Raw genomic sequence first — 26,868 nt, 5'->3', positions numbered from 1 at the left:
TGAAGATTTAGCAACTTAAAGTGAAATGCATTTGCGCATGTGTGTAGTTCATCAGATGTTAAAGGGCAAATCACAAAAGAATCGAGCCCATACTTTTATGTAGACAGCAAATAATTTTTAAGACAGGAAGTTAAAATCTGGGCATGGATGTTTTGAATGGCAGAAAAAAACATTAGTATACTGAGAGTGTAGCCTTCGTGATTGTGTTTTCATTTACATCCACTTTGTGAACTGATGCTGAGAAGTGTTGTCTGGAGCAAATAGCCTTCATGAGTGCTTCTAAAAGGAGCAAATGCAGCTTTTAGTATTCATTGTATTCTTTAGTGCTGATTTGATTTCACTTTTTCAGTAAATGTCCACTCACACTAGTCATTAGTCCTCAGATTGAGAGGGGAGTAGCTTATTCAGTATCCATACACTCGCTGCTTTATAGATAAAATCTGTTGAAATTTGTAGTGAATTCACCTTCCTGTAAATGAAGAAAATCAGACGCATGCATCTTGAACTAACTCCCATTATTGGCAACATTAGTGCAGTGGACACTTCATACAAAATATGTAGAAGATGCCAATTCACTTCAGTAAATTATAGGTTAGCTATTCAGTGCACACGCCTGTGCCTGACGAACATAGATGTGGGTTGGCAGTAGCTAAGTCATTAGGGACCACAAGTTATGCATTTAGATACTGCTGAAATTGGACTATCTAAAGCTGTAAACTGCCCCCTGCTTGTCTGGCTTGTATCACCCTCCTTGTTATGACTTTCAGTTAGCAGCCAAGCCCACCCAATCTGACTCTGAGAGTATTAATTCAAACTCAACATTGATTATTACCTGAAATTCACTGTGTGGAATTAGATATTGAAGTGAAAATGTGATGTTCGAAAGTTGGAAGTCACTGCACAAATAGCTCATTCTGTTTTGCAATTAATGTCACTACCAATTTGACTGAAATATTTTGGGGGAGGAGGGGAAATTGCTGTTCCAAAAAGGTTATTTTATGGCTATTGATTTCCTTTATGAACTTTTGCCAGATTTTTCAGGTCTTCTCTCAACTGAGAAACAACAACAACTTGCATTCATTTAGCACCCTTCATTTGGGGTAGCCGCTCGAAGGCACTGGAAGTAGCCCAAAGCAAAAGATTCCCTCCCCACCCCCACACACACGCACCAGCAATCACAACCAGGAGTCAGAATCAGAGCAGTTACAAATACCCCATTTTCAACTCAATTCTTTATAATTTACGCATGATAGTAAATATTCTCCAGCAGTGAATTTACCAAGCTCAGGGGAGAGGAGGAGTCATTCATCACTTATAGGTGCATTTACTGATCTTCCCTATAAAGTACTTTTGCTGCTTACTCTTGTTTTGTAATTGTGTTTCTCTGTTGCGAAAGAAGGAGTTGCGATGAGAGTGACTTTTTTAGTATGGTTGTAAATCTGCTGATGTTCTATGTAATTCAGAACTTCACTAAGTGTTATGGCTTTTGACATGAAAGCTCATTGTTGTGACACAAGGACGGTGGTATAGTCAAGTTATGTTTGATATGTATACATTTTATAATCATTGCAATGATTACATTGTCACTGCTTACTGACTCCAAATATGATTTTCTGAAATAACTGTTTTCCAGATGACAATTCAGGATTAACAAAATTAATAAAATTCAATATAGGTTAAACATAATGGGAGTGATTCTCTCTCAGAAAATTTACCAACCTGAGAAATAAGGAGGAGTTTTCGCTTGTAGATTACTTTACCGATCTTCCCTTTATAAGATTGGAATGACGAAAGATAATTTTTCAATCAGTGCAGCGTCACCTCCAGTGAATGCAGCAAGCAAATTGTTTGCTGATCCAGTCAGAAGCTATGATAATAGTCTGATCAATTGAACAATTTGTTAATAATAATAATATTTAATAATGATGATAATTGTTACAATTTATATAGCGATTTAATATCAAGAGGACACATCAAAGCACAATGCTATAAAGTGGAATCACTGTGTAGGCGAACGTGGCCGCCATTTGGTGACAACAATGTCTCATAAACAACCATGAAATGAATGATTAATTTAATTTGGAGGATTGTTGGCCAGGAAACTGGGAGAAAAAGTTCCTTCACTTTTCGAATAATGCCATAGAATTTATAGCTTCCACTTGAAAAGGCTATTTGACAATAGAAGGCAGAAAGTATCAACTGGATACAAGTTCTGTTTGGTTCAGGCTAGTAAGAGTTCTTTGGGATGTACAACAACAACTTGCATTTATATAGCGCCCCTCAAGCAGAGTAGTGTCCCAGAGCACTTGAAAGTGGCGGAGCATGACACCGAGTTGGGGGGAGGAAGAGGCGACCATAGGCACGGTCAAAGAGGAAGGTCTTCAGGCATGACCTGAAGATGAGGAAGCAGGGGCAAGGTGGAGAGATAGAGGAAGAGTGTTCCAGAGTTTCAAAATGTCGTGGCTGAAAGTGCAGCCACTTATGGTGGAACGGAGGGCTAGAGGCACAAGCAGGAGGTTAAAGCCTGTTGAGCGAAGACAGCAGGTTGTGGCTTCTGGCATAAGCAGGTCGGAGAGGTAGGGAGGTACCAGGGCATGAAGGGATTTGAAAACAAATTTTCCCCTTCCGTTCACACTATTCATACATGTTATAGAGGAGGGAAAATGGCCAGTGTAAGTGGAATTGATTCTATTCAATTCTATTCAAGGGGGTGTGCATTAGTAAAAAGGAATGAGCTAAGGGATAGCAGAAGGATTTTAATTAGATAAATGTAATGTACTTCAACTGGAAACAGATTCCTGGCTGATTTCACCCTGTCTAACCTCGGGCAGTGGTGCTAATTTAATGCTCCAACTGTTGCCCCAGGTGAGATCAAGTAACTCAGTAGAACTTGCAATTTGCTCATGCGTATGTCGTATGACCTGACTGGGCAATGCCTTTACCTATTAGGACATCAATGGGAGCTCAGATGAAGGATTATGTACAGGTGCAAATGATTGAATGCTGCATAGAAAATAATGATTCTGAACTGCTGAGGCCTTGCATATCATGCGAAGGAAGGCAACCATTCAGGGAAGAATCATGTAGGATGTAAAGTCAAATGGGTAATGTAGATTTCTGCTTGATTTACTTTTGAGTAGAAACAGAAACATTGCAGAACCTTTCTTCACAGGGTGAAATGAGCAATATTCTTTTAATCTAATTACAATTTAGATTAGTCAATCCTGAACCTGACATTGCACAGATGACATGCTCCTTCACACCAGCTGCATAAAATACTTGATCATCTCTGTCTATCCACATGCTTGTAAACTTCAGGTTTATTACTAAATATGTATTTATACTGCCCCTTTTTAACCCTTAAACTTTCATCAGGGTCCATGAAACAACTGTCTCCCCAAACCTGATGCTTTGGTAAGTTTCCAACTGACTTACTATGGCACTGAAATACAAGTAATATCATAGTAATACAATTACTCAAATGTTAGGAATAGATTTATTACTATCATAGTTACCCTAAACTCAGTGCATTGGGATGCTACCCTATGTGAAAGGTGCTATATGCATGCAAGTTGTTGTTGCAAACTATTACATGAACTTATTTCAACTTTAATTTTACATTTTTTTAAAAAGAAATATGTATTTTTTTACATTCTTATTCAGTATAACTCTTTTGTATCTTTTTAATTTGGAATTTCATCATGCTCTTGCCAATCATTTTAAGGAGACAGGTTTTATTTGGCTGAGAAACGACCCCCAAGGCTAAGGGTGAAAAAGGGTTTTGTAACATCAGAAGTTTTGGTACAGGTGTTCCAGATGTTACAGATGTTCATTCTTCAATAGGGAAATGTCCACTAAATTTCAATCCAATTTAATGTGTTGTACTTGTGCTCTCCAGTTTTATAAATCACATTTAAGGTGAATCAATCGCCATTGATTGACCCATTTTAATTGCAGCAGCATCCATTCTTCGGATACATATTACCAAATTGAGTTTCTTTTTCTTATTTTCAAGTCACTTTTATTTTAGACATTATGCAGAAAAAAAATCAATGTCACAAGTACTTGAACATTCATTGATCAAGTGTGAAACAAACAATACAATATTCACTACCCAAGTAGGGGTATCAAAACTCAACAATATTGTAATTGAATTGGTCTCCTTGACCTAAATTGAACCATTTATTTGAAATGCTAGCACTGAGAAAATATGAACAATTAATCAACTGTAAAAAAAAGCAGTAAATATTCACCTAAATTATAGTTAACAATGGGGTCTATTAGGAGGCAGTTTATAATTTAAGTACAAAATACACTACAAACGTCACTCATTGCAGTAAGCCCTGTGAAGTTCTTTGAAATATTTTGATTAAGTGATGCAGCAGTATATCAAATGTAAGGACTATTAAGCTGCTACTCGTCTCCTCAGGAATGCCTCTTTTTTGGGGTGTCTGACACATGTGGAAACCCATCACCATGCTTAAGAGTATCCAAACCAAACTGAATTCCATGCATCTCACCTACACATGGAAATTCCGGAGATGTTTGTTGGAATGGAAGCTTTCCTGCTGCTTGACTGGTTTGGACCTCTCTGCCCATTCTGTGACGTGTTTGAGATGTCCTGCTGAAGTGAAAGACGCTATATGAATATTAAATTAATGTGGTTGTAATTGAACTTCCCACTGGTAACTGAAACCGTGTCAAATTGACCTGTGGGTTGGCCTACAGCAACTTGGAATTGCTATTAGTGACTCCTGTTGTCAACCACACCTTATTGAAGCCCAATGTAATATAATTGAATCCTGATTAATGTGCAGCTATTTTGCCAAGATGTATTGCTTGAATCAGAATGATTCTTCTCTTAAGCATTCCATCTGTTGTTATGATGCTACTTTGAAGGGTACCTTACAAACTGCTTCGCAGGAAACTGTACATTAGTACGATCAGGTAGCAACTTATGTTGATGAATTACAGGGTACTACTCAGTGCAGTGTGGTTCCATCTTTTTATTCATATTTAAACAATCTCCACAGTTTCAGTTTGTTGAGTAGGCTGTGTAATGGGATCATGATGAGCACTGACAATGTCATATTTTTTCGTTGAAAATCCTTTGTAAGCAGAGATTCCATTCTGATACTTTAGGCAACACCTTATCCATTGAATTTTCACTATTTCACCTGATTTTATACATCAATTGGTGCCTATCTTGCACCTACACACTATCTGACAATACTTTGATGGAACATGGAAAGATCCAATTTGATAGGAGGAAGAGATCTTTGAACAGGCTTCAATCCTGGCTGACACTGATTGACAGTATCAGCTTTTTATAACAATTATAATCATTGTATTTGATGTAGCGTCTTAACATGTCGTCTGGATGTCTCAAACCGTTTTATAGGATCTTACTGTGAATTGTGACTGTGTACTTGAAGGAAAATGCAACTAAGTTGTGCACAGCAATGTGCCACTAACAGCCATGAACAACAACAACAACAACAACAAGATTCCATTTATAAAGCGCCTTTCACGTCAGGAGGACGTCCCAAGGCGCTGCACAGTTGGGTCATGACCCGAGCAGGGGGGAAATGGTCAGGGTGAGGGGAGGGAAGGGAGGGAGCGAGGAGGGGGAAATGGTCAGGGTGAGGGGAGGGAAGGGAGGGAGCGAGGAGGGGGGAAATGGTCAGGGTGAGGGGAGGGAAGGGAGGGAGCAAGGAGGGGGGAAATGGTCAGGGTGAGGGGAGGGAAGGGAGGGAGCGAGGAGGGGGAAGAGAGTCGAGAGGGGAGATGAAGGCACGGTCAAAGAGAAGTGAATGATGAATCTTTATCTGGAGGATTGTTGGCCAGGACATGAGAAGAAACTCTATTTTTTTTAAATAATGCCCTCAGGTCCTTAACATCAACATGAACTGGCAGATGGGACCTCTGTTTAATATCTCGTCTGAAGGATACAATGCAGCACTCCCATTACTGCCCAACATAGCACCAATTTCCATTTTACAAACTGCTATTCAATGTCTCTAGTACAACTAACCTATTACGATCATTGTTGCTTTCTACTCTCAAGCATAATTTTGATTTTAAAAAAAGGTGGATGATTGATTAAAGTAGCTTTGAAGAGACCTTGACATGAAGAGCATTTTCTATGTTCTGTTATTCATGTCGTGTATCTAGATTTTCAATAACCTGAAGTACCTTTGAACAACAATAAATTACATTTATATAGCGCCTTTCACATCGGAGGATGCCCAAGATCCGCCATTGTTCTCTTGGCTTGTCTGGCAGACATCAGGGCATGGATGAGCAAACACTTCCTACAACTAAATGTTGACAAGACAACAACAACAAGATTACATTTGTATAGCGCCTTTCACGTTGGGAGGACATCACAAGGTGCTGGACAGAGTACAGCATTTCAGACCCGAGCTGAGGTTCGGGGGGGGGAGAAGGGAGGGGAGGGGAAGGGATGTGGCCGATGGCATGGTTGAAGAGGAGGGTCTTGAGGCGGGACTTGAAGGAGGCTAAGGAGGCGGAGTGACTGGGGGATGGAATTCCAGAGGTTGGGGGCAGAGTGGCTGAAGGCTCTCCCGCCAATGGTGGAGCGGGTGGGTTGGGGGATGTGGAGCAGGCCAGAGCCGGCTGAGAGGAGGGAACGGGCGGGTTGGTAGGGGGTTAGGAGGTCACAGAGGTAGGGTGGGGTGAGGCCATGGAGGGCCTTGTATGTGAGGACCAGGATCTTGAACTGGATCCTCTGAAGGATAGGGAGCCAATGCAGTCGGACGAGAATGGGGGAGATGGGGTCATGGAGTTTGGTGCGGGAGAGGACACGGGCTGCAGAGTTCTGGTTTATCTGCAGCCTGTGGAGGGAGGAGTTGGGAAGGCCGACAAGCAGGGTGTTTGCATAGTCGAGCCTGGAGGTGATGAAGGCATGAACAAGAGTTTCAGCGGCCTGAGGGGTGAGGTAGTGGCGGAGTCGGGCGATGTTACGGAGGTGAGGGAAGGCAGAGCAGGTCATGGCTTGAATGTGGGGGAGAAAAGACAGTTGAGAGTTGAACAGGATACCTTGGTTCCTGACGGGCTTGGTGAGTTGTAGTGAGCAACGATGGAGGTTGATGTTGCCAGAGCCTGAGGCTCTGGCATGACCCAATCAGGAGGGCCTCAGTCTTGTTCACATTCAACTGTAGAAAATTCTCCCTCATCCAGGACTTGATGTCCGACAGGCCGTCTGTCAGGACAGCAGTGGTCCTGGAGTTGAGGGTGGAGGTAGAATGATAGAGTTGGGAAGTTGACCCCATGTCTACAGATGATGTCACCTAGGGGAAGCATGTAGATATTAAAGAGGAGAGGGCCAAGGACAGAGCCCTGGGGGACGCCAGATGTAACAGTGCAGGGGCTGGAGGAGAAACCTTTAGAGGCAACAAAGTGCAGATGGGGAGAAAGATAGGAATCGAACCAGGCAAGGGCAGGTACGTGAAGATTGAGTAAAGCGGAGAGGCGGTGTATGAGGATGGAGTGATCGACAGTGTCGAAGGCGGCAGAGTGGTCGAGGAGGACAAGGAGGCAGAGAAAGCCATGTTCACAGATGTTCAGAATGTCATTAGTGACTTTGACCAGGGCTGTTTCCGTGCTGTGGGCAGCGCGGACGTCGGATTGGAGGGGTTCAAAGAGGGAATGGTGAGAGAGAAAGGAGTGGAGCTGGGACACGACACCTCGTTCCAGGACCTTGGAGAGTAATGGGAGGTTAGAAATGAGAGGAGGGATGGATCCAGGGAAGGTTTTTTCAGGAGACGGAAGTCATACTCATTGGCTCCCATCAACATCTTCTATCCTGCGGCTCTGACCTCCTCCCCTGGCCTATCCCTCAGACTCACCTAATGGGTGCGCAACCAGGGTATCAGGTTCGACCCACAGCTGTCCTTGCTGCCCCACATTCTGACCAGGACCACCTTCCTCTCCCACATTGCCTGGCTCTGATTGTACCTTATCCCAAATGCGGTCAAAACACTCATCCATGTGTTTATCACCTCCCGACTCGCCTTTTCAAATTCCTTCTTTGCTGGTCAACCCAGCTCCACCATGCACAGGATCCAGCTGATCCAAAACTCCGCTACTCACTAAATATACTCACTAAACTCCATACCCCCATCACATCAGTTCAAGCCAGACTCCACTATCCCCTATCGCCGAACGGATCGATTTTAATCCTCACACTCATTTTGAAATCCCTTCATGCCTTGGCACCTCCCTACCTCTCTGACTTGCTTACCTCACACCCCTCTGCCTCCACTCAACTAGCTCTGGGCTTCTGCACGCCCCTCATGCCCTCTGTTCCATCATTGGTGGACCACTTTCAGCCACTATGCCCCGAAACTCTGGAACATTCTTCCTTTATCCCTTCCTTGTCTGACCCCTTCCTTCCCCATCTTCAGGTCGCACCTGAAGACCTTGCTATTCGACAGTGCCTACGATCACCTCCCCGTCCTCCAGGTTTAGAGTTGTGCTCCGCCACTGTCAAGGGTTCTGGGACCTACCTTGCATGAGGGGTGCTATATAAATACAAGTTGTTGTATAAAGGAATTGGATAAGAATTTAAAGAGAAATAATATAAGAGCATGAGGATAGTATAGGGAATTGGCATAAGAATGCAAACTCCAGTGAATCAGCATTTGCTTAGTGGCCCAAATGTTCTCCTTATAACCTTTATTTTGCAATTTCTATGAGACTCGTTCAGCTTACAGTGTGAAAATTCTAACTTACGTTATATCCCTTCTTATCCTACTGAATTAACCTGACTCAAAATAATGCATTGACAAAAGCACTTGGAAGTTAAAATGTAATTCAAGTCATATTCAAGACTGAGATTGATAGATTTTTAAAAACTTAAGGGATATGGGGATAGGGCCGGGACATGGAATTAGGTTAGAAGATCAGCCATGATCTTATTAAATGACAAGGCAGGCTTGAGGGGCCGAATGGCCTACTCATGCTCCTACTTTTTATGTTCTTATGTAATTTGTGTTGCTATGTTGTTTATTACAAAAGTTGACCAGTTATTGAGGTGTATTGTTGAGAATATTATGGATTGCAGCAATGTCTCAATATATTATGTATATTTGTTTGCTTCATATGAAGAACTAGAATTGAAGTTCTTTGCAATAAATTTCCTGAGACTGCCTGCCTTCCGGCCATGTGGATTAGCTATTCTGTCAAATAAATTCTTTGGTAGTACGAATGCCTCTGACTCAGAAGGTTGTGGGTTGAAGCCATACTTTGTGATACCAATGCATTTCTGGTTTGTTGGAAGTGCTGTGTTGCTGGAGGTACTGTCCTGTGGATAAGACATGAAATCAAGGTGCCAACACCCTGCTTGTCGGCCTTCCCAACTCTTCCCTCCACAAGCTGCAGATCATCCAGAATTCTGCTACTTGTGTCCTCTCCTGCACCAGGCTCCGTGACCCCATCACCTCCACTCTCACCCGACTCCACTGGCTCCCCATCCCTCAGAGGATCGAGTTCAAAATTCTTGTTCTCACCTTCAAGGCCCTCCATAGCCTTTCCCCATCCTACCTCTGTGATCTGCTAACCCCTTAGCAACCTGTCTGCTCCCTCCGCTCAGCAGGCTGTGGCCTGCTCCATGTCCCCCTGCCCGGCCTGCCCCATCATCAGCGGTCGGGCCTTCAGCCTCTGGAAGTCTATCCCACATTCCCTTTGCCTTGCTCCCTCCCTTGCCTCCTTCAACGCACACCTCAAGACCTTCCTCTTTGACCATGCCTTTGGCCACCCTCCTATCCTCTCTACCCTCCACCCTTCCTGATTCCCACCGCATAGCACAGCTGTTCTACTAGTCATTTGACAATGCACCTGTTTTTACCAGTACAACTATTGGTTTGAGTTCACTTCCGTGCTATACTCTTCCTGAGCAGGGTAAAACCTTCAGGAAGTTTCCTTACTCCACACGCCTCTGTTTACCTAGCAGTAAGTAAGAATCCAGTTAGTCAATTGGCGGATCACTTTTTTGGGGTAATAATCCATTTAATAAATAAAATTGGGTTACTCAATCCATAACTGGTTGTGTGACACTACTGTTTGCAATTGGCTGCCTTGTTTCACCCACAAAATATACAATCAATTCATTTGAAAGAATATTCTGTGAAGCACTTTGAGATGTCTCAAAGACTTGATGAGGTGCTATATCTAATGTTATTATTATCATTATTACTATTTATAAGTTGGTATAAAATTATTCATGAGTTTGTTTAATGATTTAATTTAGTGATTGATACACTATTGAGGTCTAATATGTAGCAATTACTTAACAAGGATGTGAGAATTCCGCCATGTCCACCCACTTACTCAGATTCCTATTGAGAAATCCTCTTAAGAAATAGCATGAATACACAGTCACTACACATCACAGAAATGCTGTGAAGTGCACTGCGACAATCTAAACATTATAGGTCCCATAAACAATGTAAGGAATATTATTTTACAGTATTATTATGTATAAATTGGAGCCCAATAAGGTTTTTATTTCTCTCTCCTATGTAAATCTCTATTTTCCGGTGTAAATCGATTTGTTGGTATTGTAGTATTGTTGACATTTAAAAAAGTCAGTACTTTCTCTACCACATATAATTTACTTTACCATGAGTTTTGTTTTTAAGTAGATTTGATTTAACGCTTACTTTATCAAAAATAAGCCATTTGGTGTTGAAACTTGAATAATCCCTTAATTTCAATTGTCCAGATTCTAGTGTATAACCAAGAATAAATATCATGTGGTAGAGTCTTCAAAGTATTCCAGTTAAGTTGAAGGTAAATAGGATGTAACAGAGGGAGACACTATCATGCACAGCAGCATTAAGTTATCAGTGATCGATAAACTAGATCAAGAATTTGGGATATTTTGAGTCATAAATAGCCTCCTGATCTGAACCTTGTCTTTGGCTGATCTGCTTGATGTAGCGATGAATAATTTCTCAGTATTTCTTCCAATTAATATGGAAGACATAAACTGATATGTACTGTGTTGTTTTTCAGTGGAAGTTCTTCAATTAATAATGAGAATGGACTGAATAACATTTGTGAAACAGTGTCTGTTAAGGGATGGTTTACAAAGGTTGCAAGTGCAACAGAGATTTGAGTCACTGAAGAATCGAAAATATGGGCAGTATGAAAATACACAGTATGAAAATAGGATTCATACTGTGGCACACTGGATTTTTGGCATGAGCACTGCTGTTGCTCTGACCGTGGATAAATACTATATTTTTGTGTGGTATGAGATAGTTTATCTTTGCCACGAAGAGTATCTCCCATTTGTTTACACCATTTCTTATTGTTTCTCCTTCTTTCTAGTAACTGATGTTTCAGCCTGAATGAAGATGTGTTTCATCTTTCTAGATTATGATGTTCAGACATATATAGTGCCGGCAAAGAATATTTGCTGTTAACCACGTGAAACTGCTACAGTACTAAAGATTTAAAAGGCTTCAAAATGAAGCATTTGCAAATTAGAAGTCACTGATCTGTTCCTGAATTGTGTAATTCACAAACAAATTTATTGAAGAAGAAACACTAGCAGAGACCATTTTGTGGCCAGGTTTTGCTTTCTGATCCTTTATTGCACTTTTTGAATTTTTTTTGATTGAGGAGTGGCCAGAAATAGGAACAACAACCACAGTTATCACTAATGTCACATATTAGACCCCAGTATCTTTCTTTTTAGATGTTTACTTACCAAATAGAGAAACAAGGCAGTGGGGGTAAAATCCAGAGGACTTCTCTGGAGTCATTAACAAGAACCTATGTGCAACACTCTCTATGATGGACACCACACAAGGTAATTAATATTTTGAATAAATATAGATTTTAAGAAGCTTAAGCTCTCAAACATTTCTGCCTCGTACCTAAGGAAGTCCACCAAGAAATCAATCAAAATATTCAACCTTGACTACATGTGTTTCGCACATCACATTTCAACAGTTCCAGCAACATAAGAACAGTTGTTTTTCACAGATAATTTCTACTCTCAATCCTGTTTTTTTAACCTGACATTTAACCAGGTCTTTTTTTTAAAAAAAGAAATGAATTAATCAAGATTGCATTAACTGCTTTTGTTGCGAGATCCTTCATGTCTAGTAATATGTAGGGAGGAAAAAAAAATCTAGTCTTGCTTCAGCGAGTCACAACTTATACTATGATCTTGGATACATTTTATGTATTTAGCTACTGCCCCTTTTCAACCTTCTTCATTACATTTCATTTGCATGTATCACCTTTGGAAGGCATTTGACTCTTTAACAGAATGTCTTTGACATATTCTTGTCTTGCGGCACATATCTGCAGGAGTAACTACAGCCCACATCTTTCAGATGAGAGCATCTTATCTACACAGTTCATTGTGACTAAAATTAAATTAAAATTTTATTTCAAAATAAACTGCTGATTCTTGAAGTTGCAGTACTGGTATCAGATTGTCAGAATCTCATAATCTAAATCTTTAGTTTTAAATTCTTCATTTTTTGCAGACCTTAAATTAAAAGGGACTTGAAAAGTTTTTTTTCTGGAACAGGAAAGAGTAAAAATAGATTGAATAATAATACTAAAAATTAATCCTGGCATTTCATATAACATCTTTCACGTCAGGAGAACATGTCAAAGTATTTCACAGGACATCATGTGAAGTTGAGTGACTGTAATTAGTGGGTAAACGTAGCAGCCAATTTGCACACAACTGGGGCCAAAAATAGCCATGAAGTGATAGCAATTTTTGGGGGGAAGGTTGTTGGCCTGGACATAGGAAGCAACTCCATTCTCTTTTCAAATTGTGTTATAGGATCTTTAATGTCCACCTAAAAAGGCAGACTGGACCTCCGTTTAACATTTCATCTAAAGGACAGCACCAGAGATGCTCAGTAATTCAACACATCACCAACTAAACTGTTCAAAGTCCTGATGTGGGGCATGAACTCACAACCTTCTAAATCAGAGGAAAGCTTGCTACCAACTAGGCCAGACTGGCACATTGACATAATCTGAGGCCTATCACCAGGAGAATAAAAGGGAGCAGGTGTTTCTTTACTCAGAGTGTTATTAGAATTAGGAATTCCATACCCACAATTGGCTGGTGAACCCACAGCATTTAAAAGGGAATTGAATGAGTCCTTGATGAAAAATAATATGACATGGGAAAAGAACAGGGGAATGGAATTTGATCAGTCAGCTCCCAATGGGCCAAATGGCCACCGTTTGTGTTGTAAACTTTTTATGTTTTTTTTTCTTAAATTAGTGACTCAGAAGTTGATTCTTATCCAGTAGCTATTATCTTAGTTTGATTCTGCCAAAACTATTGCTTGCCAGGTTAACCTGATGCTCTCACATGTTCAGTCTACTGCCAATTAAGGCTTATTTGCGCAGAAACTCAGCAGCAACATTTTTCCTTTTGGCATCAGTATGGGCAGCTGGTTCTCTGAGCTTCAGTTGTATAGATGTCCAACTCCTGGCATTAACACACTCTGGCTAACTACCAAAGCCTCTTAGTTAGTAAAGCCAAAACACATTGAGATGGACACAGCCGCCGTTTTCATTGACACAGACGAGACAATCAGATTTATGTCTGTGTGTGCTTTTTCATGTTCATTAGATACTCTGCTGTCAGAATATTGTAAGGGTAAAATTGCACCTGGCACTTGGAAGAGTTGTTAAATTGTGTGCGTGTGTGTGTGTGGTTGAGTCTTTCATAGCACCATATGGTTTGGATTCCAGTCAGAATGCCATCCCAAATCTGATAGTTAAAGTATACATCAGAAAATCATTTTAGTAAAACCTTGTTATTATGGGTTGTTCACAGTTCTTCTCAAGCTTAACAAAGCTAAGGTCATGCACGAAATAGTTTGCCCAGTTATGGAATGTGGAATATATCAACCAAGGGTCACAAAATTCCTTTTAGTGAGCAGTACAGCAGATTTACTTCCCTTGAATGTTGGGAGGCCCTCCTGACACCCAAACACCAACTCACAGAAAGAGACTGCTGATGGTGGACGATGCACATTATTTGATTGCCACACTGGAGACAGGGGGTAGTGGCAGTGTGCTAACAAGGCACAAGGAGTGATCCTTTAATTTCTTCCCCTTTCCTTCAGGAGGCACCCAAAATTCCAATATTGTACATTATTTGTTTTGGGAATATACGGTAAGTCATCGGAACAATTATCACACCACAGTTCATGTTAGGGGCCAGCAAATGCACACAGTTACAGTCAACCTACAAACATGTCCAGTCTTGGTCTTATAATCTACACTGACATTCAATCGTTGTACTGTTGGAATGTTGCATTTTGCAAGTGCCATTCTTTGGAAGCAATATTGTATGACGGCCCTAATCAGGTGGATGTTAAAGACCCTGTGGCACATTTTGAAGAGTAGGGAACTATCCTAGCCAATATTCTACCCTTACCTTAACCTCATCAAAAACGTGTTCATTGGTCATTCATCTCACTGCTTTCTGTGGGAAGTAGCTGGTGCAGATTAGCTGTGATGTTTGCCTACATAACTGTTTTAGTACAATTAGGTGTAATATTGAATGATTATTGATGTACAATAGTTGCCTTTGTTTGAAATGATACTACTTAGTTTAGGACACTGACCTACTCCCCTACTCTATCCACCCTACCATCAGCTTTACTTTGGAACTCCATTCCCAGGGCCTTCCAATTTCCTCCCTACCTTCCTCCTTTCAAAGTAGATCTCAAAACATATCTCTTTAACCAAGGTTTGGTCATTTTTCCCCTCCTTAACTTTTTTCTGGACCCAACCTCTGCTTTGATGCCCATCCAGAATTGTCAAGCAATTTGGGATAACTTCCTGAGGTGAAATGTGCCGTAAAAGTGTAAATTGTATGGTATTTTATTATTTTAAGTAATCAATACTTGCGCAAGGCTTGTTGACAACAATTTCATAGGTAATATATATGATATGAGGAAGGATTATAAATTTTCTGCAAGCAAAATATCTCTTTAAAAGGAATCAGATTGGTTAATGTTGTGCAGTTATATTTCTCTTGCTACCACTATGGCTGGTGTGCCAGTGGGGTTTCATGATCTTCTGTTTTGTCCATTGAAGCAAAGGTCACTTGCTCCATAATTGTACGTTGATGCTTCTTTGCAACATTCTGTGAAATATGTGCTTAATTTGGGGTATTTAAGTGCTCCTTCTGAGACAAGAAAACTATTGGTTTAATATTACAACTGCATGACATTTGGAATACGTTTTTTAGTTCCTAAGACTTAAACTTTTTAAAAAATTGCCAACCTTCTGCATGATCTAAAATCTTAATGCTAGTCTTGAGGCTAAAACTAACATCATGGGCCATATTGTCCTAAATTTTAAAAAATCTTTTTATGAAACAGGTAAAATTTTGTACCAATAATAATCTTTGGATTTGATATGGCACCTTTCCTGTCAGAAGGATGTCTCAAAGTGCTTCACAGGATTGACTGTAAAGTTTAGTTTATCTATTTTGTAGGAGCTCAGCAGCCAATTCGCACCAATCTCCCACAAACAGTCAGGAAGTAAGTGACAATTTTTTGTCAGCCAAACACTGGAAGAACCTCCCTTTTCTTTTCAAAAAGTGCCTTGGGATCTCTAACGTACATCTGAACAGACAGATGGAACCTTGGTTTAACTTCTCATCAAAAGGACAAAGGCCTCCTGCAATTCAGTTAGGGGAATCCTGATGTCTGGATCCCATATGGTAATGGTGCTCCCAAGATTGTGGGATTCCCTGAAGCGAATCCTGGGATTTCGAGATCATATAAAGGCCGAGCTTGGGTGGAAGGGGAGGACAGGTCTTCCTGTTCCATTGAAAACGGGCAGCACATTGCCATGAGGATGAGCAGGGGGAGCAGATGGGCAGATATTTAAACATCCCAGATGTTCTCCCTGTGAAGGAACGCCCTCTCTGAGGTACCTCGTTGGTGTGACAACTGCTGGTGTCCCAGACGAGATAAAATTCAGGATCCCAGGATTACAAAAGAGCACCAGGATTGCAGCGTAGTGCTCCCCCAGCACTGTAATGGATTGTCAGCCTGGACTTTGAATTTAACAGCCCCAATTGAGGCTTGAATCCACAACACTGATCTTCACCATAAAATAGAACAGACAGTTCAACTGGCTCTACAATCCCTGTGTCCTTAGGAAAGTGAAAACAAAAAACAGCAGATAGCAAAGAGAAAATGAAGAGAGTGAAAGCACAAACACAATTTTGGGGGAAACTGGGTATCTGACATGTGGAAACCCATTACCATTACCAAGTCCCACATATGTATACCACCTTAACATGGGCATTTCCCTGCGTCTGGAATGGAATGTGCACTCTCTCCCTGGAGGACACATCCTGCTTAGGTATTAGGTACAGATTGGCAGGAGGAAAGGCTTGAAGACTCCAGAGTGTATATTGAGGTACTGTTGGAATTGAAATGGTTAAAACCATGTAGATTGCCAGTGAGAGGATATGGGATACGGCTTCTCAGGCTAGGAGTACCCTATGCATTGGAACTCTGCCTCGAAGGATTAGCAGGAGTTGCATGGGAAGAATCCCTGCCCCCAGTGAACAGTCTATCAGGCTGACTGGTCTGTTGTCATCAATGCCTTGAAGTACCATGGAGCTGCGTGGCTCAAATTACTGAGACCGAAACAGAGGCTTCACTCAATTCTGACATTCTGTTACCAGCATGTCAACATGGAGCCAATTTAGCTCCAAGGAGACTCTATTTACCTCCCTTCCACTGATCCCTCACCTTGCCTCCACTCCCTGAGGAGGACAAACAAATGGAAAGGAAGAAGGAGAAATAACTAGGATAAGATCATCATATTCTTCTTATTATAATATTATTATTATAAGACACATGTGGAAGAACTGAAGGGCAGGAAGAGTGACAAAATGGAAACAAATAGAGGCACCACAACAAGAAAGAGCATTACATAATAATGCTGGAATGGTAAAGCATGCACACAGAGGGCAAACGTGTGGGAAAAGAGAGAAAGGAAAATCCTTTGTCTGCAGTTATTAAAACTACTGAGTCAACGTGAATTTGTAACCATCAAGATTAATCAAGGACTGCAAAGCATCTGAAGGACATTTTGTTGTGAGTGGAATTAGACCCTGTAAACACATCAGGATTATAATAATACTTGCATTTCATTTGATATAGCACTTTATCAGGTCTTCAAGATATCTCAAAGCATTTCACAGAATATATTGTAAAGTAAATTGCCTGTATATTTTGTGGGTGCAGTATATTTATTGCAGTTTTGGGAGCCCTGTCTTCAAAAGTAGATAAAACCAATGGAGAGAATTCAGAGGATGGTATTGAGACTTAAAATCTCTCATGTTATGAGAAATGGCTGATATCATTGTATTATAAAATGCGCTATAAAAAGGCACAAATAATATTGATGTAAGTGGGTCATTTAAGTTAAACTGATTGGAGAGCTGCAGGACAGAATACAAAATCGAGACCAAAGATTAGAAGATTTTTTTTCTTTCCCACAGAATAGAAATCCGTCACAAATAGTTAATACTATGACCATTAATCCCTTTAAAATGGAGCTGGATGACTTTCCAGTTAAGGACAGGATTGATTTCAAGCCTGCTGAACTATTGAAATGCAATATATGGTATATGAAAACTCAGGGTTAAATAATGGAAATGGTGACATTAGACTGAAGCCTGGAGTTTTCACTTGATTACCTGTGGAGATCTGGGAGATGTTTCCATTTTTTTAAATCTTCTTGGAACTTTTACTGATGATCATTGACCTGCCTTGATCAGTGAGCCAAAACTACTAATTTAAAGATGATTATTGTGATCTGAAGTTTCAGAAAGATCAAGTGAGCCCAAGTCCTGTGTGTCAAGCGACAATTCTCACTCCTTGATGTACGTGCAAATTTTATTAATGCTTTTGTACTAAGTGGACTTGCTTCTCTCCTAACTCTGTCAGTGAGTCCCTATTTCAAAGGTGACTCAATGAAGTCAGAGTCACCCACAGACAGGTATTCCCAGTTAACCCCAATGCCCTGTAACCGGAATGTCAAATCCGAGTGTGCTTGCGCTAGTAGACCTCCGATGGTGACAACTACCCTCCGAAGTGCTTACTCCTTTTCTTGTCTAGAATACTACAGAGACTCAAGGATACATTCAGTAGAAACAACAGCTCTTTATTAAAATCTAGCAAGCCTCGGCTACCTTGATTATAAGGAACACAACAATGAAAGATGTACAACAATGGGATCAAACATAACTATCACACATAACTATAACAACTGGCAGCACAATACTGCATTAGTAAACAAATATAAAAAACATCCCTGACTGTACAGTAGTCCTGTACACGTCAGTACATACCGGATGACGACCATTGGTTAGCGACCACGACGAGGCCAAACTGCTTTATATAGGCCCACCCACAGTATCATGCGAGTGCAGGGTTTTTTCCCACGCTAACGGCCATGTGCTATTTTACTCTACGTGCAACTCATGCATGCTGACAATTTTACTTTGTTGCAACTTGTGTTGGCTGCTTGCTAACTCTGCTACAAGCAGCTTCTGCAACTTGTATCCTCCAAAACCCATTTAAAGGGGCAGACCTCCCCATTTCCTTTAAATAATATATAGTTATATATATGTATTATTTACACATTACAAAAAACTGCAAGAATAGGGTAACCATGACAGTCAGTTATCCAAACCAGTTTGTCCTGTTCAGGGCTACTGTGCAGGAGACTGATGTATTGTTGTGATGTAATACACAAGGTATAGAAGACTTAGACAGCGAACATGTCTTCTGAAAGCAACAGAATATGCTCAGATTCCACTAGTTTGCTAATCATTGGTCTCGGTGCTCTAGTCTTGGGTAGCTCTGACCTGTGTGGTTATTAAGTGAGGGCGCCTTATTTTTTTCTACAGCGTTTGGAGAACTGTGTTCAGTTCTGGTCTCCACACTACCTTGTGGATATAGCAGCAATGGGAAGAGTAGAGTGTAGGTTTACTAGCATGATACCAGGGCTAGTAGGTTGTTACTACCAGGATAGACTGGATAGGTTAGGTTATTTTTCATTGGAGAAAAGACGTTTCAGAGGGAACCTAATTAGGGTTGCCATCCCTCCAGGTTACCTTGGAGTTTCCAGGAACTAAAGATTAATCTGGCCTTGAGACCGGCCTTGAAGGAGGCAAGGGAGGAAGCGAGGCGAAGGGACCATGGGATGGAGTTCCAGAGTGTGGGAGCAGAGAGGCTGAAAGCCCGGCCACCAATGGTAGGGCGGGTCGGACGGGAGACATGGAGCAGGCCGGAGCCCGCTGAATGGAGGGAGCGGGCGGGTTGGTAGGGAGTCAGCAGGTCAGAGAAGTAGGAGGTGGCAAGGCCATGGATGACCTTGAAAATGAGGACGAGGATCTTGAATTTGATTTTGAATAGGGTAGTGAGATTGTAGAACTCACTGCTGAAGTAGTGGTTGAATCAGATCATGTAGATGCATTCAAGAAGAAGCTAGGCTTTCACATGAGTGGGAGGAGAAGAGAAGGATGTGGGACGGACTAAGGAATGAGTAGAGAACCACATGGAGTATAAACACTGGCGCGACTGGTTGGGCCAGGTGGCCTGTTTCTGTGCTGTACCTTCTTTGTAAATCCTTGTAATTTACAAATGTCACTAACAAGGTAGTCAGAGGGCCCCTCACATGCCAAGCTGTGCTATTCTCATTTGCTGGAAGATGTCTGCCTTTCGTGGAATGTTTAAGCACAACTAAACTGGTGCAAATAAATTGTAAACTGACATTTTTCTCTTTCGGCTCCTGTATTTTCAGGTCTGTGTTCTTTAAACCTGAAATTTTAAACCTTAAACCTGGATTACGGTTAGTCCATTTATGTCATGACATGCTGTATCATCTTTTTGCCCATTAAAATACAGTCACTCTACTTTATAGTAATCCTGTGAAGCACTTCTCCTGACATGAAAGGTGCTATGTTAAATGTAAATGATTATTATTATTATTTTCAATTATTTGCAATTTCACAGCATTATCCCACTAATAGCCATGAAGTGAATGACCAATTTTGTTTCAGGGATTGTTGGCCAGGACAACAGGAGAAACTTCTCCATCTTTTCAAAAAGTATCATCGGACCTTCAATGTCCACCAGAATGTCATACCAAACCACAGGAACTCTGCCTTAAACATAAATTGAACAGGTGGGAGTTTCCACCAGTCCACATGATGTACTTTCCGATATAGTTCAAGATCCTGGTCCTCACCTTCAAAGCCCTCCATGGTCTTGCTACCCTCTACCTGTGCAACCTCCTAACCCCCTTCCAACCTTCTCACTCCCTCCACTCAGCAGGCTCCAGACTGCTTCCCATCCCCCCCCTCGCTCGCCCTATTATTGGCCACGGGCCTTCAGCCACTCTGCCTCCAGCCTCTGAAACTCCATCCCACAGTCCCTTCACCTCGTCCACAACCTTGCCTCCTTCAAGACCCATCTCAAGACCCTCCTCTTCGACCGTGCTTTCGATCACGCTGCTTCCCTCCACACCCCGCACTCCACACTCTCCGACCCCGCCCCCCAGCTCGGGTCCGAAACTCCATCTGTCCAGCACATTGGGTCATCCTCCCGATGTGAAAGGCGCTTTACAAATGTAATTTTATCTTAACTGAAAAATTCTATTTGGAATATAATGTTTTGAACCTCAGTATCCTTACCATTCAATGCAAATGCTATATTACAGCATCTAAGTAAAATGTGCTAGAAAGAAAACTTGTGGATGGAGTTGATTAAGACGATATTGAAATGCAATTAATTGGCATGACATTAATGGACTACAATTCATAATGTATTAAATGTATTTTATTGAAATTGCGTACTTAATATTTTCTGAATGGTGTTTGAAACTAATTTAAATTGTGGAGTGATATAATTAATAGAATTAAAATTACACCAGCGTGGTATCAAATGTATAAATATTCTATAATTTAATATCATAGACCTTTTTACATTCTGTAACAATTAAAATGATGCATAATTTGTTTTATATAACTTCTTAAACTGTTATAGAATATATTGATTTGAGAATTGACTCTGGAGCTAATTAATTTATGGTGATTATATCGCTAATTCAGTTATGTAGCTTAGTGGTTAGAGCACGCGCCTCACAAGCAAGAGGACCTGGGTTTGATTCCCGGCAGGGCGAAGCATTGGGCAAGTTTCCTTCCTCCACACACCTCTGTTTATCAGCAGTAAGTAGGAACCCACTTGTTAGTCGATTGGCGGATCACTTTACCGAGAGTAATAATAATAATTTGATATAGCGCTTTTCACGTTGGGAGGATGTCCCAACGGGCTTCACAGAACACACTGTAAAGTGAATTGACTGTATATTTATAGGCGAACGCGGCAGCCAATTGCGCACAGCAATGTCCCACAAACAGTTGTAGATTGAAAATGACCAATTTATTATTGTTTTTGGTTTTGGAGGGATTATTATTAGGCTCTGTGTGGAGTAAGGAAACTTGCCCAAGGTTTCGCCCTGCCTGGAATTGAACTCAGGTCTCTCGCTTGCAAAGCGAGTGCTCTAACCACTGAGCTACAGGACTCCACAATAATTCACTCAAAAAATAAAAAATAATAAATTGGTCACTCAATCCATGACTGTTTGTGGGACATTGCTGTGTGCAATTAGTTGCTGTGTTTTGCCCCCAAAAATACAGTAAATTCACCTTACAGTATATTCTGTGCAATGCTTTGATGCATTTTGAGGATTATTTATATTATTATTATCTGCTGTGCTTGGTTTTGTATTTGGCATTAAACTTTAGAAGTAGCAGGTAGCACTGGGATGATGAGAGGCAAACTCATTTTTCTCAGGTATTGATATGTTGTTGACATCACATGACATTTAACTGTATTGCAAGCCCTTATATGTGGAAGCTCATCCCTTTGAAGTCCAAATCTTCTTAGACTATCCCTTTATTCTATGCACTGACTATGCACAAGACGTGTAAGGTAATAAAGGAGTGGATGTTTCTGAATGGTAGCAACACATTATGTTAATATTATGACGTCTTTCTCGTCAGAGGACGTCCCAAGCCACTGGACAGTGAGAGGTTTGCACCCAAGCTGTGGGTTGAGCTCAGAGAGGGGTCGAGGAGGGAAGATGACTGAAGGCACGATTGAAAAGATTGATCTTGAGACAGGGCTTGAAGGAGGCTGGGGAGGGAGCTGAGGTGGAGCGGGTCCCGGGATGGAGTTCCAGAGGTGTGGGGGCAGAAAGATTGAAAGCATGATCACTGATAGTGGATAATGTGGCAGAGTCCTGGTAGACGCTCACAGTATTATTGCTGCCTTTTCAAACCACATATGGAGTTGACATCTACTTACTTGATGCTCTGAGCATGTTACAGGATTCCACTGCCGTAAAATGTACTCAATTTGCATTATTTCCTTTATGACATGTTAGATTGAACGCTCCACAAGCCACAAGTTTTATTTGGACAGAAACTGGCATATTATTGCTTAAACTTTTATAATAAAGTCATTCAGCAGATTTGAAGGTGAATAGGAGATATCAAATTGAGCTTTGTTTCGAAATCTTTAGCTTCAAAGCAGCAGCCACACTGGTTTAGCTCACTGGCTTTTAAAAGAGGGTGATGATTAAGATGTATGAATCATAATTGCTTTTGAAGAACCCCTTGTTTTTTACTAGATTTGCAACAAATGCGGTTAGTTTTGTGCCTTTCTTAATGAGGCAATGTGTGCCTTTGTGTGGTATCATCAGATAAACACGGAAACTGGAGGATTTCCTGTCATCCAAGACATTTATGCTTTAGTGATTATGAGCACAGTACTTAAAATGCAAATAGTTATGCTCAATCATGAAATATGTCATGTAAAATGTGTTTTAAAAAACACTAATGTCTATTGTCTCTTTTATAAAACATAGAAACATTTCAAGAAGAAAAGTAGAATGTGTTTTAAAAATATGAAACTGAAAAGGAAAAATGTGCAGGGCTATGGGGTAAGAGCTGGGCAGTGGGACTAATTGGGTAGCTCTTTCAAAGAGCTGGAAAAGGTATGATGGACCGAATGGCCTCCTTCTGTGCTATAAGATTCTAGGATTCTTTGATACTTTGACATCCATCTTGACAGCTAAAAGATATTCACAGACTGATGGGAATGGTTATATCTTAAAAAAACACTTAATATTTGTTGACAGTAGTTCAAACAGCTATTCTATCAAATAAAAGCAAATAGCTAAACACAAGATCAAAAAAAGGCTTTTAATCTTTTCCTTGGTGTCTTAAGTGCTCTCAATAAAGACTATTATTGCCAGTGTGACTAGCTGCATTCTAAACATGCAGATATACCAAACAATTGTCTCATATTCATATACTTGCATTTCAAATGCATCAGTGGATGCAACACATTTTGATTTTTCCTCTAAGTCTGCCTTTGTGCAGTCATGATCCGTGCAGGGCATGTAAATATGCACAATAAGGTATAATTGCTCACAGCCAATATTCACACATCCTAGTTGGTCTCACTCAGTCTTTGTGCTTGGGGAGAGAAAACAGGAGAAACTATAGATCATCTTGACACAATTTGCTGTGATTGTGTTGCAGATTTGGATAAACATTCAAGTGGAAGAATAGAAAAGGGAACTGGGGGGGTGGGGGGGGGATATCAAAGACCAGGAAAATGGGTAATAAGAATAATTCTTATATTTTATTTAGCGCCTATCACATTCAGAAGTCTTAAAGTGCTTCACAAGTATTTTTTGTCAAATGTAATGACACATTGCGCCTATGTCACAACTAATTGTGCAATGCTCATCTTCTCAATGCTGCTGGAATATTACAACTTGCTGATTACCATCTAGAAAGTCCCACAGATTTCCATGCAGTGAATGGCCAAAAATCCTCCAGATTAATTGGTTAGAGAACCAGTTTATGCTCAATGGTTGAAGGGCCTTCTCCTATGCAATAATTTCTATGAAATTATCAGAAGCACAGGGAAAAGATTTCCAGTGCACTTTTTTGTCTTTGGTTATGGATTCCTGTCCTAAGGCCTGGAAAGTCATAAACAAAATGATTTATCCTTTTTTGTTGATTCCAAGTAAATTCCAAGCATGTATGGATTCCCAATACAATTGTGGAATAGAAATTCAGTGTGGAAGAAAGGTCAGAGGGGAAAACTAGTAGGATGCTGTATTACTAATTTTTCACACTCTGCCTAAGTGTCACATTTCCCTTGTTGTATTTGTAACATGTCAATAGGGATGTAAACAAACTAAACCAGGTCACTCAAAAATGAGAGAAACATCAACCAGAGGATACACGTTGAGCTTGCTGCTCTTGAATCTCTCAGCGGAAATCCAATATCGCAAGCAAGACCAGCATGTGATCTGAAATCGTCTCTAGCTCATCATTTGTGTGGCTTTCCTCTTCTGACATTTTACTATCTTACTTGTTTTTGTATAGAAGTTAGCATACTTCTACACTCAGAAAAGTGAGTTCCTTTGAGCCCAACACACAGCCACCCTTCATTCATGCTAAAAGTGATTGTGTGACGGGGCAAGAAGAGGGCTTGTTCAAGCAGAGCACCCCCAACAGAGTACCAGTCTCTAATTGGTACTCAACATTAGCTATCGAGAGCGTGGAAGCCTCTCGTGAGGACGCCAGTGGACATTCTGTCCAACAGGACAAGGGCATGGTTCACAAGGGCAATACAGTTGTGATAGGGGATTCAACAGTAAGAGGCACTGACAGGATCTTCTGTAATCAGAATTGTGAGACTAGGATGGTTTGCTGCCTTCCTGGTGCAAGGGTAGTGGACTTCACAGAGCGCATGGACAAGATTCTTCGGGGGGAAGGAGAATGTCCAGAAGTCGTGGCCCATGTGGGGACCCACGATATTGGTAAGAAGAGGGCTGAGATGCTCCAGGGCGAGTATCAAAAGCTGGGGAGCAAACTCAAGTCCAGAACATCCAAGGTGGTGATCTCTGGGTTACTCCCGGTACCTCGGGCAACAAGGCACCATAATGAAAGGATCAGGCGCATGAACGATTGGCTGGAGAAATGGTCCGGAAAAGAAGGTTTCCATTTTCTGAACAATTGGGACCACTACTGGGGGAGGTGGGATCTTTACCGTGAGGATGGGCGGCACTTAAGCAAGGCAGGGGTGAGCTTCCTTGCCAAGAGATTATCAAATGCTGTAGGGGTGGGTTTAAACCAATGTGGAGGGGGAATGGGTATCCAAGGATAAACAATGGATTAGAGATTAGAGGAAAAAGGCAAGTGGGAAGCGTAGAGCAGGTACAAGCAGACAATTTCCTCAAATGCATGTACGTAAATGCACGTAGTTTAGGGAATAAGGTTGGTGAGCTGCAGGTTCAAACTGGCCGTAGGGGGTTATGATGTGGTGGTAGTAACCAAGACATGGCTCAAGCCAGGACAGGAATGGGAGTTAAATATTCCAGGATATAATGTGTTCAGGAAGGATAGAGAAGGAAGAAAAGGAGGAGGAGTAGCAATATTAGTTAAGGATACAATTATAGCTGTAGAAAGAAACGAGGCTCTAGAGGGCCCAACAACAGAATCCATCTGGTTAGAGATTAGAAATAAGAAAGGAGTGGTTACAATGATAGAGGTTTATTACAGACCACCAGACAGCGGGAAGGAGATAGAGGAGCAGATCTGCAACCAGATCGCGGATAGATGTAAGGCGAACAGAGTTGTGAGAATGGGGGATTTAAATTATCCCAATATAGACTGGCAAAATAGCAGCGCTAAGAGCAAGGCAGGAGAAAGATTCATAGACTGTGTACAGGAAAATTTTCTTGAGCAGTATGTCTCCAGTCCTACAAGGAAGGAAGCATTGCTGGATCTAGTCCTGGGGAATAATAATAATAATAATAATAATAATCCTTGCATTTGATATAGCGCTTTTCACGTCGGGAGGACGTCCCAAAGGAATGAAATAGGTCAGGTTGAACAGGTTTCGGTAGGGGAGCATCTAGGTAACAGTGACCATAATATTATTAGATTTAGATTACTCATGAACAGGGACAAAGTACAGGCAAGGGTGAAAATGCTTGACTGGAAAAGGGCTAATTTTGATGGGCTAAAAAGGGACCTAGAGTTGGTGGACTGGCAAGTAAGACTAGCAGGTAAAACAACTCATGAGCAATGGGAGATCTTCAAAGATATGATAGCTCAAGGTCTAAATAGATATATTCCCACAAAAGGGAAATGTGCGACAACCAAGCCAGCCTGGATGACCAGGGATATTCTGTCTAGGATGAAAAAGAAGAAGACGGCGTACGACAATTGGAAGACGCAAGATACTGAGGATAGCAAAGCGCATTATAGAGAATGCAGGAGTGATCTTAAAAGAGTGATAAGACAGGCTAAAAGATCGCATGAGAAGAGGTTAGCGGGTAACATAAAGGGGAATCCTAAAATATTTTACAAGCACATAAAGGGAAAAAGGTTAGTTAAAGGTAGGGTGGGGCCAATCAAAGACAATGACGGCAATCTTATTGTGGAGGCAGAGGTCACGGCTGATGTACTGAACGAGTACTTTGCATCTGTCTTCACAACGGAAATGGATGCCCCAAATGCCGCAGTATTGGATGAGAGGGTAGAGGAAATAGATCAGATTACTATAGACAGAGAGGAAGTTCTGAAAAGATTGACTGGGCTCAAAATTGATAAGTCACCAGGACCAGATGGGTTTCACCCAAGGTTGCTGTGGGAGATACGGGTTCAAATAGCGGAGGCTTTGGCCATTATATTTCAATCTTCATTGGACACAGGAG

At 41.1% G+C, this 26,868-nt stretch overlaps 1 protein-coding gene across 1 annotated transcript in view; it reads left to right on the top strand.

Annotated features, from left to right (window-relative positions):
- The window catches only part of LOC103178185 (zeta-sarcoglycan), a 396,797-nt gene that overhangs the window by 205,179 nt on the left and 164,750 nt on the right, over positions 1–26,868 (top strand). The gene's annotated exons all lie outside the window — the stretch shown is intronic.

This window comes from Callorhinchus milii, unplaced genomic scaffold (genome assembly GCF_018977255.1).
Source record: "Callorhinchus milii isolate IMCB2004 unplaced genomic scaffold, IMCB_Cmil_1.0 Scaffold1, whole genome shotgun sequence".
NCBI classification, from domain to species: domain Eukaryota; kingdom Metazoa; phylum Chordata; class Chondrichthyes; order Chimaeriformes; family Callorhinchidae; genus Callorhinchus; species Callorhinchus milii.
Note: the sequence above shows the minus strand (reverse complement) of the source record. Positions and strands in the feature narration are given on the sequence as shown.